The sequence below is a fragment of the Protopterus annectens genome, chromosome 9.part0 (genome assembly GCF_019279795.1).
Source record: "Protopterus annectens isolate FY-2018-M chromosome 9.part0, PAN1.0, whole genome shotgun sequence".
NCBI lineage: Eukaryota > Metazoa > Chordata > Ceratodontiformes > Protopteridae > Protopterus > Protopterus annectens.
Window position 1 is genome coordinate 1,617,780,624 of NC_056743.1, and position 21,009 is coordinate 1,617,801,632.

The window sequence follows — 21,009 nt, forward strand, 5'->3', positions numbered from 1 at the left end:
GGAAGGTGGTCCACACAGCCTACCTGGACCTCGCAAAAGCCTTCGATACAATACCCCACCCGGGCATTATAGATAAGCTCACCAGCTTAAATATAAACCCCCTATGTCAATAGATGGATTGCAAACTGGCTCAAGGACAGAACCCACATGTTTAGAATTGCTGGAGCCATGTCAGACTCCAAACCAGTTACAAGTGGCATCCCACAAGGCTCAGTCCTGGGACCTCTCTTGTTTAGTATATATTTCTTGGAGGTACAGGCCAACACGAAAGGACTGTGGCTGACCAAGTTTGCAGATGACTGCAAACTGGGCGCCATAATCGACTCTCCAGCCAACACAAGCATCCTCCAAAAGGGCCTCATAGAAACAGACAACTGGTGCCAGAGCCATGACCTCAAGCTAAACACCAAAAAGTGTATAGTCATCCCCTTTGGCAAAAACAAAGTGCCACAAATTACCACATAGGTGGTAATCCATTAAGTACAGAAGAAGTAATTAGGGACCTGGGGACCCAAGTTGATAGCAATCTCTCATTTGACAACCACGTTGCCAAAGTGGTTAGAAAAACATTTTATATAGCCCACCTAATCATGAAGGGATTCACATCTAGATCAGGGGATGTCATCGTGCCTCTTTACTCATCCCTCATCAGACCCATAATTGAGTACAATGCCCCTTTTGGGATGTACCTTACCAGACACCTGCAGCAACTGGAAAGACCCCAAAAGTACCTCAGCAAGAGGATCAAAGGGCTCCAACAGATGCCATATGCTGCCCGGTTAAAGAAACTCCAGCTCTACTCAGTGGCATACCGCCTGCTCACAGGCGATCTGTGCCTGATGTATAAAGCCATGTCCAACCCGAAATTAATGGACATGCGGCACCTCAGAAAATCCAAATTCCATCGAGCTACGTGCTCTAGAGACTTGAACCTCAGCACTGAAATAAATAGGACATGCTGCAGGGACAGATTCATAACCCAGAGGCTCCCTTCACTCTGGAATAAAATCCCAGTCCAGGTTAGGCAGAGTCCCTCATTGACTCTCTTCAAGAGGAATCTTGATGAGTGGATGGGAGATCATAGGTTTACACTGGGTATCACTTCTGTGTCACTGTTAGACAGAGGCACAGTATACTAACTTCGAAAAAGGGCATAGCAAAATTAATTTAAAATGGGTGGCGAAAGCCAAACACACTCTGGCTAGGCTTATAAATGCCCTAGGGCAGATAGCCTAGTATGAACCTATGAACCTATGATTCAAAATTGTCTATGGGTGTGCACACAGTGTGTGTGTGTTTTATAGAAGAAAGGCCTGCTAATTTACTTCCATTATGTAATAGCTTAGTAAAGTTTAGGGATGGCAACAGCTGTCCATGGGATTGTAATAGGTATCAGATGTAACTCAAAAGTATTAGCTGGCTAGATGAAGGCTATTTCCAATGTTGTCATTACATTCTATTAAATAGTCATCAGAAATATAGTATTTACTTCCCCATATAATATCTATAAAATAATGATATCCATGCAGAATAGATGAATAAATAAAATGTACTTAAATGCAATATTACTACAAACAATTATTCGATGGTTCAGATTACTAGGATTTGTTTACATGGATAAAGGATAACAAAAAAAGACCATTCTAACTTCTGTCTGTGCCACATGTGAAAGTAAATAAAACAAAATCTTTTTATTTAAATGAATAAATTACTGTATGATATTAAGGATTACTCCAACAGAAACTAAAACAATTTTCAGTAATAAGTCACTCACACAATAAGATTTAATATACGTTGAATATTGCCAACAGCACAAATAAAAGAAAGGGAACAACAAGTACACAAAGACAATGAACTTTAACTGTAATAGGTACAGGTCTAAGAGGAAAACTTAATACAAGGAGAATGGGCTTGTCATGTGGAGGCAAGGATTGCTTGTAAGATATCTGCCTTTGTACAGGAAGCAAATTTTAGTTAAAACAAAATTAGGTTATTGAAGAGAAAAATAATACATCTGCAAAGTTGCTCAGTCTTTCAAATAGGATATCTGCATCGTCTAAGTCTGTTTTGTGAATGCAGTCTCAGACTGAAATCATAAGACCATTTCAGGCTTGGCTTATGATCGGTATCTCAGCAGGTAACACAGTAGCATTTATTGGTGGAAGGTTAGAAGTTGGTGAGTTCTATTCCCACCCAGGTGTTTGGATTAATTTTTCTAAACCCGATACTGTAGTGCAGGATAAGGTATGGTGGTGGTGATGGATGTATTACACTCCTGAATGTGCTGTCCTTTAGATAATATGTTAAAGGCCCCATCTGCCTGAGCTGGTGGTAGATCAGGTGGATTTATAATATCATAGGCTCATGGCCAAGTACTAGGCTAGTTGCCTTTGTGAGCCATTTTAAGCCTAGCCAATTTTCCCAAGGTGAGAATCAACTCCTGTACCTTGTGTGTGTGACATAAATACCTTAACCGTTATGCCAACTCCCAATCCCCCTAAATGAATTCCCCTCATGGGAAGTGACGACAGCACTAAGTGTTACACATACATATCCCACAGCACTTATTGAAAATGTAAGGGAAGTTCTCCATTACCCTGGCCTCATTTCCCCAGTAAGTATGAATATCACCTTAGGTCTCCTCTGAAAAGAGGTCACTGGTCTAATGGGACTTACCTCGTCAACAAAGTGCAAATAAAATAAATAAAAATAAATACTCTTCATTAAATTCCATTTCACCATACATCTTTCAGTGAAATGGTACTTGATCAAAGTATGCAAAAAGAAGAAAACGGATATACAGGTTGTAACTGCTTGCTCCTGTCTATGCAATATAATCATCAATGAGGTTATCACACCACTGAGAAAGAGCTACTCACCCAGTGTTTTCAATTCCAGAAAAGAGGGGGTCCTAGGGTTGCCAAACTGTGTACCATCACACTGACTTGCTAAGGCATACAAGTATGAATCTGAGTTACCTCAATACCAGTACAGGCAAAAGTCAGTGTAATAGTTTAAATAAATTGTCAAGAGGGAAGAAAGAAATAGATTATATGGAAGTATCTGAATAATGGAGACTCTAAAAAAAGATAGAAGGCGATATTAGAAATATTTTAATGCAGAAGCAAGTAATAAAATAGACATTAATAAAGAAAAATGGAGTGGTCTTTTGCCATGCCACTGGTGTCTACAGTGGCTAGTTTTAAGATTAAAGAAGTTTAACAAATAACTTGCATATTGTGAAAGGTAGCCAAAATAGAATTCAATTTGTTGGAGATGGGCCAAAATTTATTAACAAAAAAGGTAGATGTATGAAAACATTTTAGATAAGAGTGATAATGATGAAAGGGATAATTTTAGCAATCAAAAGGTAACTGCTAAGTGTTTTTTCATGTTGTTATTGTAGGTTCATAATGAACGGACCAATTTGTATTGTTGTATCGTAAAAATTTCCTATGAAGCCCCGAGATATTTTAATAGTAATTCTGATTTTATAATGTAAACAATATGTATCAACTGTGATGCACTTTTATGTTGCTATGACTTAATAGAAAGTTGAGGAATCATATTTATGAACATAAATAAGCTATCAGAACCAAAAGTGAAGTTAATGCCTTAAATAAATACTCAGAGACATTTTAGTTGTTCAGGAAATGTATATTGCATGTTACTGATCATGTTAGGGGTACATTATAAAGGAAATAAAGTCAGAATCAAAAATCAGAATCAAAAATACTTTATTGATCCCACAGGAAATTGCTTATGTTACAAGTGCACAGATAAACAGACACAACGTAGAACAAATACATGTGTTACATAATTAGATATGACGGATACTATACACACTTATGTCACTCACATATATAACAACAATGCCTGACATAGGTAGACTGTTGACATCACATCACATTGTGACCACAGCCAAAGTGGTGAATTGGAATAAAGTTAGATAGCAAACAAGGTTAAATGCATATTAATGATGATGTTGGGGTGCACTATAAAGTAAATAAAGATGATATACAAGAATTTAGAGAAGTGGAATCGCAAATAATGTTAATGCATGTGTTCACCCAAGGTTGAGTGGTTGCATTAATTATTATTGTGTTCCTAAGCACAATAGGAAGCACAAAAAAGATTTATTTTGTTGGCCAGTGGAAATTGTCCTATAACTAAGCTGCATGTATATTAAGTTGTGAGAAAGGTTTTGAAAGCAGTCTGATGAAGAACTCTTTGAAATGCAGTAACACTAACTGCCTTTATTTTTTTACTGGTTCTTTTTATTATTCATTTAATTAATTATTTATTTATTTAAAAGTTCAAAGGTACATTTGAACTGCTGAGGTTTATCAAGTTTTTGATGAAGCTTTGCTTGTTTATGACTTGCTGAAATAAATACTTCCCTCTTGACATGATGTCAAGGGCTAGGAAAGAATGATCATGTGCTTTAAGCTTATTTGAAAAAGCTGCTAGCTCATTATGGTCTGGCAACACCTTCAGGTCATCAGGCAAGGGACTGCTTGTTATTCAATAGATCCAGCTTGGACTCTGAGGAAGCTGTGGATATTTATTCATTCTTTGCTTATTTTGTACTGGTTCTTTGGAATTAGCTGCTATGTCTGATTAAAGCCTGTAATTCAGAGACCTCCTTTAGAACATCCCTAAATTATTATCATTTCAGAAGAGTTTATTTAAATCCATATAGATATAGGATTTTGAACTGTGGCAAATTGTAAACTATTGGGTTTTTATTAGGCTTTGGCTCTGTAGTTGAAATATATTATAGTATTAATGTTTTTAATGAAAAATGATTATTGAGTAACCATCTAAACACTGTAAATAAATAAAGCTTATTTGCCGGTAATGAAGACTTTTTGTCCGATAGTCATTAATTATGTTACATTAGCCAATGTACAGGAAATGGTATAGAGTTGTAAAGTTACTACCTCTGGTCACAGATAGGAATTAGGATGTTTTATCACTCTCTGGTCTTTTTGTCTAATATTATTTAGGAATTATTATGTATCAGTGCTTTGCGATGTTGGTTAGAAATACTGATGTATTAAAAAAAGTTATTATAGCATATAACTGCTAAAAACTGTTTCTTAGTCAACCCTTGTTTATTTATGTATGTATGTATATATCAATGTATTCATTTATTCATTCATGTAGGTATGTATATATTTATGTATGCATTTATGCTTGTCAAGAAGTATTCCAAAAAGCCATAGAATAGGTTGCAGAATGTCTGGATAGTGCAATGAATATTATTGATAATTTCTAGGCATGGGATCATACTAAGTAAAACCATGACACAGAACTGTTTCAGCTTCTTTTTTTGACATATTACGACACTAGAATTTAAAGTTAAATAAAAACTGACAGCACAAATGACTAAAATACTGAATTCTGAATAAGTTCCTTGCTGTGCCCCTTGTACAGTTTGTGATTCCTTCCCCCTTGGTTTGCCTACTGTGTGACTCTGAGCATATTGCTTACCTAGGCGCTGCTCCTAGGTCACACCTAAAATGGGACAACTTGGCCATTGGGTTTAGCTAGGGGTTAAAAAGTGACAATTTTGTGCAAACAATCTGAAGTACATAGGCCACATTCTAACCTCAGAATGTAAAATCTTAGATGCTGTGAAAGTGAGAACGATAGAGCAAGTAGTAAAATAAGTCTTAATGAGGTTTCTAGGAATGATACAGTATTTAACAATGTTCCTGCCAAGTATGTAAGATATGGGAATGGGAGTTATAGAGTAAGATATTTTAAAATATTAAAAACGCTTGTGACTGTCCCTAAGATATTATGACTAACATGCCAGTGACGATGCAAAGAGATACCTCTCAGTTTAAAACTAGCAGCATTTATGCAAAAGAATAAACCTGCACTATATGAACAAAGAGCATTTAATGATGCAAAGAGCAAGGTATTTTCATTTTGAAAAAAAATGCTAGCTATTGCAGGTTCATATGTGTGTACTAGGCTAACAACCACAAAGGCTTTTTTAACCTTAGCCATGCACCCCAAATCACTGACAAATTCTGTTACCCTTGATAACTGTAAGGAGGGGCCCGGGAGATGAACCATTTATAGACTGCATATCTCCATTAGAGACATAAGTGCCAAACCAAGGATGGATTTCCTGTTCACTATCAAATATTTTCAAGTTACACTTGAATTGGGTTAGGGAAGAACTCTGCTTCACATGGGTGGAGATCCTGTCTAAGAGAAGGGGTATTCTCTGGATACATACCAGTCTCTCCAACAGGCCCTATTTATATCACAAATAAGGTTTAAGTCTTTACGATGAGTAATTCTGGTGCTTTTTTTTGCACATATGCAGGAGGTCCATCAGGTTTGGATCTGACACTATCTTATATGCCAGCCATAGATCTCCCCTCAACAGCCTGTAGTAGACTGACTATAGGGATAGGGCCTCGAAGCAGTCTGCATAGAACATGTTAATTATGTCCTGCAATCTTTTAGTGAAGAACCTCTGTGGACATTCCAATTATTGGATGCTCCTGGTTAGGTATATACCAAAGGGGGCATTGTACTCTGTGATAGGTCTGATGAATGATGAATATAGTGGAACAATATCTTTTTTGGACCTAGATGCCATACCTTTGTTCATAAGTTGCACAACATAGAATGATTTCCTCACTGATGGTCAAAGGCTGGATTACTGTCTATGTCTGTCCCTAATTCCTTGACTACTTTGTCAACTCCTAGAGGGGTGTTGTCAATATAATAGTTACCAGGGATGGATGACTTCCTAAAGGATACTATTATATATTTCTTGTAATTTTGTTTTAGTCAGTGGCAAAGACACACGTTATTTGTCTGTGCAAGCCCTTCCTGGAAAACATTTGTGTCAATAGGGAATTCTATAACAGCTCCTTATTTGCAGTCATTTGCAAATTTAGCCAGTTACAGGCTCTTCACATTGGCCTTGATTTCAGAGAAGTCAATGCCAAAAAGGAGCAGTTCCAGGACTGATCCATGAGGGAATCCACTTGTGACTGGCCTCTTTTTAGAGGTGGAGTCCCCAATTCTAATTCCCTGGGGCCCTATCTGTGAGCCAGCTGACTATCCATTGGGTGACATAAGGCTTTGTGCCAAATCTCTTGAGTTTGTCAACCATGCCTGAGAGGGGTACTCAAATGCCTTGGCCAGATCAAGGTAGGCAGTCTGAACCATTTGCCCTCAAACATTGCTTTGGTGACTTTCTTAAAGAAAACACCAGGTTGAGTAGACAGGCATGACCTGCCCTTGATGAAATCAAATTGGGTTGGGTCCAGTGTCTGGAGGTTTCCTATGTCATTATTGATCATTTTTGTAATAATTCTTTCCATTGATTTGCATATGAGAGTAGTGAGTCTTAGGGGTCTATAATTTCCAGGGTCTGTAGATCCATCTTTGTGCCGAGTGATGACTGTTGCTGTTTTCCATTCATTAGGCATGAAGCCTGTTTCAAGTCTAAAGTTAATAGGAATTCCAGAGGGCCTGGTAGGTCATGTTTCCTACTATTTAGAAGACATCCTGGAATATTGTCTGGGCACAATAATGCAGTGTTCTTGGCCTTAGAGAGAGAGACTACTGAGGTTCTGTTTCCTAGTGAGAGTAGGGGAAGTTGTATTTGATGGTATTTCCTGAGGGGAGGTTGAAGGGGAGAGAGGAGTAAAGTTAGAGCTGAATTTGCAGCCAGTAGTTTGCTATATCTTTTAGCTCAGTATAGGTGGTTCCATTAACAATGAACTTTGCACACAATTGTGTATTGCCTTTGAGGGTGGGGACATAGCTAAAGAATGCTTTGTGGTTGTCCTTGCCCTGGGAGGCCAAATTTACCTCAGATTTGGTTGTCGTAGACTATTTGTCTAATGAGTTGTTTTAGTTTGATGATAGTGCTTTTATCCTGCTGGGTGCAATGCCTTTTAATGTTTGCCATTTTTTTTCTTCCTTCTGTTATACAGCCTACTGATGTTGTGATAATTCTATACTTCTTCCTGATGGGTACAGCTGCCACTTTGCAGCTTTTAACATGCTTGTATAGGGTTTCTGTGAACAGTACTACATAGGCAGCAGTGTGCTCAGGGTTTATGGAGTCTTGACATTTTGCCAGGTCATCACTGAATAATAGGATGTTAGCCTTAAAATAGCTCATGAACATTCCAGGGTTAGCTGGGGTTCCAGGTTTTATTTATACTTCAAAGGATACCATTTTTTGGTCTGACATTATCATAGAAGACTTTACATTAGGGGCTATGCAGCACTTTCCTATATTAGTGAGGACCAGATCCAGTATGTTTGCACCCCTGATTGGCACATGGACAATCTGGTATCGCTTTGAGGAGTTTCATGACCACGTATATAGAAGACAGGTGTTAGTCAAGACTGTTAGAAAATCTTTATATCTTCTGGACTACAAAGAATGCTGTTTAATCCACACAACTGAGATCTGACAGTGCAGTACAAACCGGGCAAACAGATACATATTGCAGATTTATTCAACACAGCCTAGCTAAGACAGCAAAGTGAGTATCTGTTGAATGAGGACATGGAAATATTTCAGAAAATATCACAGTTATCTGTAATGAAAGAAAAAGTCAAAGAGTTTAAGAAATGCATGTAGGAAGATAGAAAGCTACGATTACTTTGACTGTTGACCAGCAGAGGATGGCCAAATTGACCAGTAATGGTTCATAAAGATGTAAAATCATGCTACCCCAGTAAAGAAGCAAGCAAATGTATATAGAATGATGGGTGTTTAAATTCAGATAAAATCATAAATCATATTAGATCAACTCAGAGAGTCAATACTTGCAAAAATACATGAATTTCATCTGTAAAAAAATAAGTACAAAGAAAAAATTCATGGTGCGATTAGTCAGGAAAGTTTTAACAAAGCAATAAGGCAGTTCAGACCTTTGTGTATGTGGTATACATTGTGACGCCTCTGCACTGGCCCAGTAATCAAGGCACCTCAATCCTCACCACTGGCAACAGTGGGGAGATGTACACAGTGGGTGGAAGATAAGTACACACACAGTAAATTTCAATTTCTCTGAAGAGCACACATTGATGCCAGTTAATCTGGATCTGATTTCTCCCTCTTTCTCCAGATCCCCAATAAGACTCCCCACTGGCACAGCCATTGGGTTGAGATCTCTGCTGAGTGGCCAAATCAAGACCTCCAGCACCCTCTCTGTTCAAATAGTGCTTTGTGTCCCTGTCCAAGTAGCTGACAAAATGCGTGCACACACACACACACACACACACACACACACACACACACACACACACACATACACACACACACACACACACACACACACACACACACACACACACACACACACACACACACACACACACACAGATGTTTGAGCTGCTAGAAAACATAAAACAATAAAGCACTTACAATACATTGCAGAAGGCTCCATAGTTCTAGACATCCTGTTGCCTTGCTGCATTGAAACTAACTTTTATAGCACAATTATAAAACATTTTAATTTCAACTATTTTCTTGAAATTTTGCAAGTTAACTCTCTATGTTCTAGTTCCCATTGTTAGAACATATACATTTACACAGGCACAATAGTTAATATACATTTCTGTTCTTTTCCAGTAGGATACACTGTGGACACATCTTTAAGCTCAGTACTTTACACACATTGATATACAGACAACATACAGTTCTAATATAGTAGTAACACAAGCAATTGCATCCTGCTGATAGTCACAAATGACATATAACTATTTACAAATTTCCAGATAGCTGTGCTGGCAGCATCTCCTTTTGTGACATACATCATAACCAAAATCCATGAGAAGAGATGATACCTCAGCAGATACTTAACCTGGTTATGGGAGAAAGTTAGGAGAGATGTATTTCAGTGTAAGAACACTTACTGAATGATATTCAAAGTACTCAAAGTACTCTTCTTCTTCTTCTTTCAGCTTTTCCCAGTTAGGGGTCACCACAGCAGATCACCCATCCGCTCATGATTGGCAGTAGAGTTTTACAATGTCAAGTTGCCAGCCCGGCGCCCAACCTTCTATGGAAGGCACACACGCACACACACACACACACACACACACGCACACGCACACACACACGCACACACACACACACACACACACACACACACACACACACACACACACACTCATACCTAGGGCCAATTTAGAGTGCCCAATCCACCTACAGCATGTCTTTAGTATGTGGGAGGAAACCAGAGCACCTGGAGGAAACCCACGCGACCACAGGGAGGACATGCAGACTCCACACAGAAGGCACCCCAAACTAAATGTAGTTAATTGAAGAGATGGCACAAGTGTGAACATTAACAAAAAGCACCACAGAGGCTGGTGCCCAGGTTGAGACCAAGAACTAGTTGATTGTAAAATAATCAAAAAGCGAGCTTGTACAAGTAATTTCATTAATAACAACAACAAAAAGGAGCCCCTGCTAAGAGCTTTCATCCAGAGTATCAGGGCTTCATCAGAGGGTGGGTTGTAAGGCAAAGCAGTCAAAATGTAAATAAAGCAAGACCAATCAAAGCTGAGACCATTACTGAATAATTAAAAAAAATAAAATAGCTAAAATGAATTAAAGTGCAAGAGTGGATAGTTAAAAATACAAAGTGATCAGAATGTAATATTTCCATCATATTTCATTGTATTTACATTAAAACATAACTTGAAACAGTGAACATAAAAATAATGTATATATAAAAGATAATTAAATAGTACAATTACTGATAAAGTATTTGTTGGAAACATTACAGTGTAAAATGAACCCAATAAGTTGGGCTACTTTAGTTTTCAAAACACTAGTGATAGAAATTTTGTTGTTTAAACCTGGATTTTGAGTGCCATTTAAACATAGCTGCCATACTAACTCCCTACATTCTATATAGGTCCCCCCAGTAACCACCTCTAGGCAAGATGTGAACCTTGTCAATCACCCCAAATTTAAATTTGACACCATCTTTAGTAGTATATTTGCATAGGGCATTTTTCATGCCCCTCTTTCTGATAGCATATAAATGTTCATTGACTTTCTTTTTAAGGCATGTTCGGTCTTCTCTGTATAAAACTGGAACATGAGACAGAGATGGTAATATATATACAACACACTTAGAGTCACAGTTAGCCCAAAAGGAAGAACACAAGGGTCTGCCTTTGTAGGTAATGGACTAGGGGTCCCCATGCCACATGTAGCTACAGTAATGACAAGTTCCACATCTCCAAGTACCCAGGGTCCTGGCATTGTTGCTGAAAGATTTTCCTGAAAATTCAAAAATGCTTTTCAAGTTGAAACCCCTCTTGTGTGTGAAGCAGGGTGTGGTACCAAGGCACTCAAGTAATTTTGTGCCCATCTTGAAAATGTTCAAGTTGTTGTGAATAATTTGTTTAACATCCCTGGTAACAGGACTGTACATTAAAATCATATGTCTAGTAAAACTCTCATTGCTCTGTGTGATGTTGCCATTAACTGTGTATGTTTCTTCTTATCTACCCAAGATATGTGAATATCATTTCTCCCCAGCAACACATCCCCTTTGATTCTACTTAGCATCTGCAGTGGGTATCTCCTTTCTAGAGACATACTGATCAGTTTGTCTAATTCTTTTGCAAACAGTAAGTCATCAGATATCATTCTAGATAATCTAATAATTTGGCCTTTAACCAAATTATTTTTTAAAATTCCAGGATGACTATTGTTATAATGCAAGTAGGAGTTTGAGAAGGTGGGTTTCCTGAAAATATTAAAAATGAACCCCTTCTCAGATTTGTATATGGTAACATCCAAATAGTTCAAAACATTCACAGAACAGGTACTAGTAAAAAGGAAAAAAAAATCAGTGGTTTCATTAATGTAGTTGATAAAGCTGTTAAGTGTGGTCTTGTCTCCAATCCAAAAAATACAGATATTATCTAAAAAAAAAAAAAAATACTTTATCCAGTACTGTGAAAAAGGAGAATTCAAGACATGCAAAGTTTCCTATTTCCACATAACCATGTTAGCCATGATGGGGGCACAAGCTGCTCCTATGGCTAAGTAGCCATGTTCCTCAACAGATTTTTTTCTATTCTCTGCTCTAAAATCTTCTTGGATTGCCAAGCTCTTACCTCTGTCAAGGAAAGTGAGACCAGGGTCCTTGTAATGGAACCTAAGTTCTGCTGATTGCATCAGTAATCTCACCCTATCAGTTCACTTTATTTTATCCTTTATTAAAGTAGACATGTCATCTGGTTTGAGAATCGTTTTCAGACATAACTCAGGCCAAAATAAGTAATTACAAAACAGAGGTCAGATTTAAAACGTGATTACAAAACTGTAGACAGTATATCAAAACAGTATATAATGGTTACTTAACAGAGACTGCAAAAAATATTTACTGCTATAAAATATCTATTGATGAAAAAGAGAAGTGTAAAATAAAAGAAATATGAGTTTCCAACAATACAGGTCATTTTCAGGTACACACTGAGAGGTGTAGTTATAGAATAGGTGCTGCAAACTGTGCAATGAAAAGAATGAAGAAAAAGGCAAGTGTAGTGAAGCTCCAGATGGTGAGACCAATGTTCCAGTTACGTAATACAATAATAAGCAGTGTCATAAACAGGACAGGGAAAAGGGACAGCTGTGGAGTTCCAGATGGTGAGACCAATGTTCCAGTTACATAATACAACAATAATAAGCCATGTCATAAACAGGACAGGGAGAAGGGACAGATGTGGAGCTCCAGATGGTGATACCAATGTTCCAGTTACGTAATACAACAATAATATGCAGTGTCATAAACAGGACAGGGAGAAGGGACAGCTGTGGAGGTCCAGATGGTGAGACCAATGTCCCAGTTACGTAATACAACAATAAAAAGCAGTGTCATAAACAGGACAGGGACAAGGGACAGCTGTGGAGCTCCAGATGGTGATACCAACGTTCCAGTTATGTAATACAACAATAATAAGCAGTCTCATAAACAGGACAGGGAGAAGGGAAAGCTATGGAGCTCCAGATGGTGATACCAATGTTCCAGTTATGTAATACAACAATAATAAGCAGTGTCATAAACAGGACAGGGACAAAGGACAGCTGTGGAACTCCAGATGGTGAGACCAATGTTCCAGTTACGTAATACAGCAATAATAAGCAGTGTCATAAACAGGACAGGGAGAAAGGACAGCTGTGAAGCTCCACATAGTGAGACCAGTGTTCCAGTTATGTAATACAACAATAATAAGCAGTGTCATAAACAGGACAGGGACAAGAGACAGCTGTGGAGCTCCAGATGGTGAGACCAATGTTCCAGTTATGTAATACAATAATAATGAGCAGTGTCATAAACAGGACAGGGACAAGAGACAGCTGTGGAGCTCCAGATGGTGAGACCAATGTTCCAGTTACATAATACAACAATAATAAGCAGTATCATAAACAGGACAGGGACAAGGGACAGCTGTGGAACTCCAGATGGTGAGACCAGTGTTCCAGTTACGTAATACAACAATAATAAGCAGTGTCATAAACAGGACAGGGAGAAGGGACAGCTGTGGAGCTCAACATGGTGAGACCAATGTTCCAGTTACGTAATACAACAATAATAAGCCGTGTCCTAAACAGGACAGGGAGAAGGGACAGTTGTGGAGCTTCACATGGTGAGACCAATGTTCCAGTTACGTAATACAACAATAATAAGCCGTGTCCTAAACAGGACAGGGAGAAGGGACAGTTGTGGAGCTTCACATGGTGAGACCAATGTTCCAGTTACGTAATACAACAATAATAAGCCGTGTCCTAAACAGGACAGGGAGAAGGGACAGTTGTGGAGCTTCACATGGTGAGACCAATGTTCCAGTTACGTAATACAACAATAATAAGCCGTGTCCTAAACAGGACAGGGAGAAGGGATAGTTGTGGAGCTTCACATGGTGAGACCAATGTTCCAGTTACGTAATACAACAATAATAAGCAGTGTCATAAACAGGACATGGAGAAGGGATAGCTGCATCCAGTGCAAATGCAAGCAGTAGGTGCAAGTAGGGCAGACGTGCAGTACCAGCATAAATTTATGAAGCTGTGAGGACAGTCTACTTGATTTGATATACTCACTAGGTTTGTCACTGCTACACCAAAGGGCAGTATTAGCCTATGTTTGAGGCAGTTAAACCTAAAGACTAGAAGATTTCACAATACAGCCAGGACCAATTTTGCAATGAAGATACATTAGAAGTCAGTTTTGTCCTTTCAGAATTCTCAGTTTGCTCTGAAGCTTCTGGATACATCTGTACATCTCACAATTTCAACAAGTTCCCGCAGTAGGTTTGCATATTGGTACCTTGTCTGATGTATTATCTAGTAGAATCAGAATATGATAATCTGGGAGCTTGTATTTGTAGTTTAGGACTTCCAGCCAGGTCTAGGTTTATTCTGACTCTGCTATCACAGATACATTTATATTTGTGCTGTCTTACCTGTTACGGTTCAGTTACAGTCTTCTTATCCTCAGATGCTACTAAGGTAAATTATGTTATCAGTTTTACCTGAGATGTTGACCCATGCATAGTTGTGATGGTGCCAGTCTTATAGAATATAAATGAATATTTCTGTACCCAAGAATGGATAAACAACAGCTCACTGAATCAGAATGCGCATGCTTCTGTAAGATATGTTTCAAAATCTGGACCATTTGTCAACTTTCCTATTGGACTGATATCTAAGATTTGATATTTTATATCTGAATTTCCATTGTTTGACAAAAGCACAAAACCAGTAGCTCACAAGCTGAGGATTATTTTCAGATACAACTACTTTCAATATTCCATGTAAAATATATTTCAGAGCTCTAATTTTTCATTCACTAGTAACGCCACATAACTCAAATGTTTCTTGGTATTTCAGTCATACTCTTCACATAGAAAAATACAAGTTTTTAAATGTAACAAATCACTCTTAATTTCAGCCACAGCAGCATGGGAATGTCATGGAGCATGGTGTCCTCTTTCTAGAACTGATTTTTAAACATGCCACAAACTTAACGTTTTTATATTGTGCTCTTATTTTGCAGCCATCTTAGACAAGTGTAGGATATCACATGCTATTTCTTTGCATTGACTTACATGATGTCATTCATATATCTTAGCTAACACAGTTTTATGCAGCTTATTTGGAATGATTGTCTGTCATACATTATTAACAAACATTGATTACATGACTATTCCTCTTGATATGGGTAAATGTGGTTTGATGAGAGGACGTAATAATTTCCTTACATTAGGCCATCCTGCCATAATGATATCTTGAAGCAAATAAAACTCCAAGTCATCTCTATTACAAGATTGCAGCTCTTGTAGTTTTTCTGCTGTCACTGTTACTGGCAACTATACATAACCCATAGTGCATATTTTCTCAGTAAAACTCCTTTACTTTCATTTAAGTATGGTCTTATCAATATGCATAGATTTATTTCATTTCTACTGTACCTGTAAGTCATATTTTTATAAGGATACTAGCACTCTCTATTTAGGTGCTGGAGATTTAGGCAGAGATTTCCTGAAAATACTTTGAATTGTTTTCTAGACTGATAATGCTATAATGTTCTTACCATAAACATAATTAGAGAATTTCTGACATACAAAGAATATGGCCAGGATATATTTTACTCTTTGTGTATAACATGTCTGTACATGTGTCAGATGGTCAGAATGCATAAGATGAATATCTAGCCATGTGTAACAGCACTGCACTTGGAACTTGTTGACAAAAATCTACTTTTGACAGAAAGCAGAATTTCATTATAGACCATAAGATTTGGTTCTGTAATAACTAGATGTTCAACACTTCAAAGCTCTCCTCTGTTTCTGCTGATCATCATTATACCACATCATGTTGTAGTAACGGCTTTCATGGCATTTGAACATCTGAAAAGTAAGGAATAAACATGGAAACATACTGCACAATGCATAAGCAATAAACAATAAATATTTTTTTCGAAAAGCTTATGTACACCACTAATAGTTTTGACCTTATCACTATCTGGCAGTACACCATTTTCACTTAAAAAAATGTTCACGTATTTCAGAGAAGTCTCACAAATTTGGAATTTTGTTCTTTTACGTTTTTTTTTCAAACCTTATGTCTTCAGTCTATCTGAATCTAACAGGTTTACTAAGCAAATGCCACATTTTTATTTTTAGTACAGGCTAGAAAGTAATCAGTTATATTGATGAATCTATCTAGTCCTTAAGCTATAGTTATGAATACTACATAGAACACCTCTGGAGCTGATGTTAACCTAAATGGTAATTTCATGAATCTGGAATGACCCTATGGTGTATTTAAAGTATGCATTTAGAAACAGGGTTCATTCAGCCTGATTTACCAAACAAACACAGTATGCATTAAGCACATTAAGCACATCTACAAAATGACTTAGTCATTACTACCTCTTAAAGTAATTTAAAGCTGATACTGCTTCCATTCAATCCAAGTCTTGGATATCAATACATATTCTGACTTTACTTTGTTTCATAACTGTTATCCTACAAGTCATCTACTCTTTTGAACCTGTCTGTTTGACTATAACCCCTATTACTTTTGTATGTTTCAGTTCTTGTTTAGTCCTAAACTTAAGTACAGTTGGAACACTTGTTGGAATAGGAATCACAAGTACAGCCTCAGTTAAAATTTTTGCATTGTTCTTCAAACTCTAGACACCTTCAGCCTTCAGACAGATCTTCATACTTCTTCAAAATATCATCTGGACTTTGCACAACACATTCTTCACTTTGTGACTTTTGTTTCTGAATAAATTTGCTCTTATGAAATTTGCTTGTCACAGCAGTTTGTTTGTTAATAAAGCATTTTTGAAAATACTGTGCTTGAATCTGCAATTTAGATTCAGCACTGGACTCTTTCTGGGTTGTACTAGTCTCTGAACTACTTGAAAATATAGTAGCATGCCAAAGAAATGCACACTAAATTAAATGTTTCATTAACTTACTTGTTACTTATCAAATATGCTGAAGTTCTATGACACTCTTGTGGACCCACTCATACTTCAACAGAGAACAGTTGAGGACGGCGCAGTGGTGCAGCGGTAGCGTTGTCACCTCACAGCAAGAGGTTCTCTGGTTCAATTCTCAGCTGGGGTGCCTTCTGTGTGGAGTCTGCATGTCCTCCCTGCGTTCGTGTGGGTTTCCTCCGGGTGGTCCGGTTTCCTCCCACGTTACAAAGACATACATCTGGAGCCTTTCTCCCCGGGCCTCCGCTGAAAATTGGCTTCGTTCCAAGTCGGACTTTCCCGGTTAACAAATGTTAAATAAAATAAAATAAAATAAACAGTTACACCTCAGGCCTCTTTACATGTTTTTGAATTAACAAACTGACCTCCCTTACAGTTATCCATATTTTTGATACATACTGCTTAAAAAAGTAATTATATATATATAAACGTCATGAATTTTCTTTACCAGGCTAACAATTTCTGCAATACAATATTTGGATGCTATAGTAAAAATAGTAAAACCACTCTCTGAAAAAAAAGCTTAAAAGTATTCAGTTAGTATTCACAGTGTAGTCAGTAAACAAATACAAATTAATAAATACATTGTGGCTGTACTGTTATCATTTCAAGCTAAAATTGAAAAAAGAAAGAAAAAAATATCTTGATGGCTCAGTGAAGTGCAACATGAAATAAAAATGGAGAGTTGGATTTGTGGATTTACTAGGCAAATCATTTCAAGCTGAAATTGAAGAATTAAGCAAAAATATATTATTAGTTCAGTGGAATGCAAAATAAAATATGAATGGTGAGCATGCGATCTGTGACCTTACTATGCAAAATCGATAATTCTATTGAGAAAAAAATGAAATGGGAAGAATGGCAGAAAAATGCAGTGGATGGCTTGCTTAGAATTATTGTTAATTGAATGTTTCCTGCAGATCTGATTGATAAAGGCACCAGTAGAAAGCATGTCAACAGGTCCAAAAAGCAGCTTACAGTGACAAAACAAGATTAAGTATTACACCATGCCATATCGTGTACTAGTTTGAAGAATGTACATAATCAATGTATTCAAGCAAACACATACACCCAAACTAAGAAGCTTGCATTTTATGCTTTCTTAAAGACTGACAGCAATCCCCATTCACTTCCTCTCTCATTAGTTGCTGTTAAAGGAATGTTTTCCTTATTAACATGTTGGTGTATGTGACAATCACTAGATCCTCAATGTCAAACCGAACAACTGTAGCCTATGGTCTCCTCTGCCTGTAAACAATGCTCAATGTATCGGGAGCCTGTGGTCCACTCTGCATGTTAATGATACTCAGTGTACCTATAGCCTATAATCCTCTCTGCCTGTTAACAATGCTTATTTATCTGTAACATGTGGTCCCTTCTGCCTGTTAACAATGCATAGTGAATCTTTAACCTGTGGTCCACTATATTTGTTAACGATGCTCAATGTATGTGTAGCCTGTGGTCCTATCTGCCTGTTAATGATGCTCAGTGTATCTCTAGCCTGTGGCCTCCGGCTTGTTAAAAATGCTTAGTGTATCTGTAGCCTGTAGTCCCCTCTGGGTTTTAATGAAGCTCAGTGTACCTGCAGCCTGTGGTCCTCACTGCCTGTTAACAATGAAATGTAGGCTTTGACCCCTCTGCCTGTTAATGATGCACAGTGTATCTGTAGCCTGTGGTCCACTTTGCCTGTTAATGATGCTCAGTATATCTATAGCCTGTGGTCCTATCTGCCTGTGAATAACGTTCAGTGTATCTGTAGCCTGTGATCCCCTCTGCCTGTTAGAAATGCTCATTGTATGTGTAGCCTGGGGTCCCCTCTGCCTGTTAACGTGTCCAGTGTATGTGTAGCCTGTGGTTCCCTCTACCTGTTACCAACGCTCAGTGTATGTGTAGCCCGTGGTCCACTCTACCTGTTAATGGTACTCAGTGTATGTTTTGCCTGGGGTCCCCTCTGCCTGTTAATGATGCTCAGTGTATCTGTAGCACACTGCCAACACCTTATTCCACTCATCCTTAACACTGAATTTATGCTTCCCACTAGCCATGGCCCTGTAAGAGAAACAGCCAGTTAACACTAATAAATATCTGACTCATCTAAGCAAAACAACAACAGGAATATGGTGAACTATTGCAGGCTTTAATGTCTTGTTGAAACAAAACAAGGCTCCCAGTGCAAATACAACACACATACAAATGGAATGCAGCGAAAAATAAACCTTGAGAAGTGCTGATGATTGAGCACTCTGCTAGTGATGCAGTGTACCAGCATCCAGCATTCCTGTACACAGACAGAGTGCAGACTACACCTTACACACTGTAAAGGATGCACATACAGCTATGATGCAGAAGATTCATCTTTATGCACTTCACATGTAATATCACACATATCTTATCAAAGAAATGAATGTAAACAACATGAAAATGTAGTATACATACCGATTAAGTACTTTTTTAGTGCTATACTGCATCTGCTGCATGAGATAATACTACTGTGTGTAGTGTAGTGAGTAGAAAAATACCATAGGTCCAATATACATGCATGGTCTGAGGTTATGCCACCTCATATATTGCAGGGAGTGAGGCTTCAGATGCACCTTTGTTTTGTGTGATTTCATGACTGCACCAAAGGCATTCAGTGGCTGATAAGACTACAATGAGCACCAAGTACATATTTAAGGGCAAGAATTATGAGTCAAGCATGAATATGTCTAAAGAAGAACAATGTGTTTGGGGGGGGGGGTCATGACAATGGAGTAGAGAGGAAGCCCTGAGCACTGGTATGAGGCAAAATGAAACCATAAATATTTGGTAGACATTTTGAAATACACAACATGCACCTGTTCAACAATGAGTCCCTTGTATATGTGGATCACAGCCAACAAATGTGAGTCACAGTAGGCCAAGCTGTTATGGCCAACAATAGAATCCCACTGAATGAGGACAACAGTCAATATAAATTGTTTAGCCTTTGAAATAGACTTTTTGTGTAGCTCAAACACCTGTAGGATGCAGGAGAGCATCCCTCTTTTCATATATTTATTTTTAACTATCCACACACTATGAAAATTTGCAATGAGGGTGTGCAAGTGTTGTTTTACAGCAGAGCCAGAATTCTTCCAGTAAAACAAATGGGACTTGCAGCAACTTTAGCAGAGGGTGTGTAGGATGCAGAATAAAAAGAATATTAATATGCCTACAGTGTACTGCACTTGCATCCATGCTCATAAGTTACTATTCCCAGTTGAAAAATTATCTGTCCCCTATATAAGCTAATATATAATGTACATAGGCTATATCCACAGTGCATAGGTCACCAATCACATTGATAATATCATGGGTCCCTTTTGAGCACCAGTACTTAGTAGGCACAGTAAGGTTGCTAGCTCCCAGCACAGCCTCAGTTGTGCCTTGTGCGTATGAGTACAAAATGTCACAAATGTATAGACACAGAACTGGTGACAGTGGTGTATAGAGTATGAGTGCATAAAGTCTACCTGGACCATGTACAGCTATTACTGACTGTCTATATGCAATGGTGTAGTCATGAGCTCTGTGAGTTTCATTAGCACGTTGAAGGCTGGGACATAAATTGCACACCTCTCAACTATCCAGAATTTCCCAGGATTTATAGACTTTTGCCTTTTATTTTAAGTTTGTTCCTCCTAAAATTTGTGGGTTTCTGGCAAATCTTTGAAGGCTGAAATCACCAAATAATGATAATACATATGAGTTTCAGACTTCATATTCTTCAGAAAATGCATGCTAACACAAAACCAATCACTCCAATAACTTTCTAAGATTATAACAGCAATACTTGAGCCTTTGTTGCTGGTGTTTAAGTGTTGTTATTTGATTTTTAAATGACTCACATTTGCTCCAAATGGGCTTAGACCATGTTAATGACTAGTGCATTGATAATGGTCTCAAATTAAATATATTTCATTTTGGTAAACAAAACAGTTGCACTTAA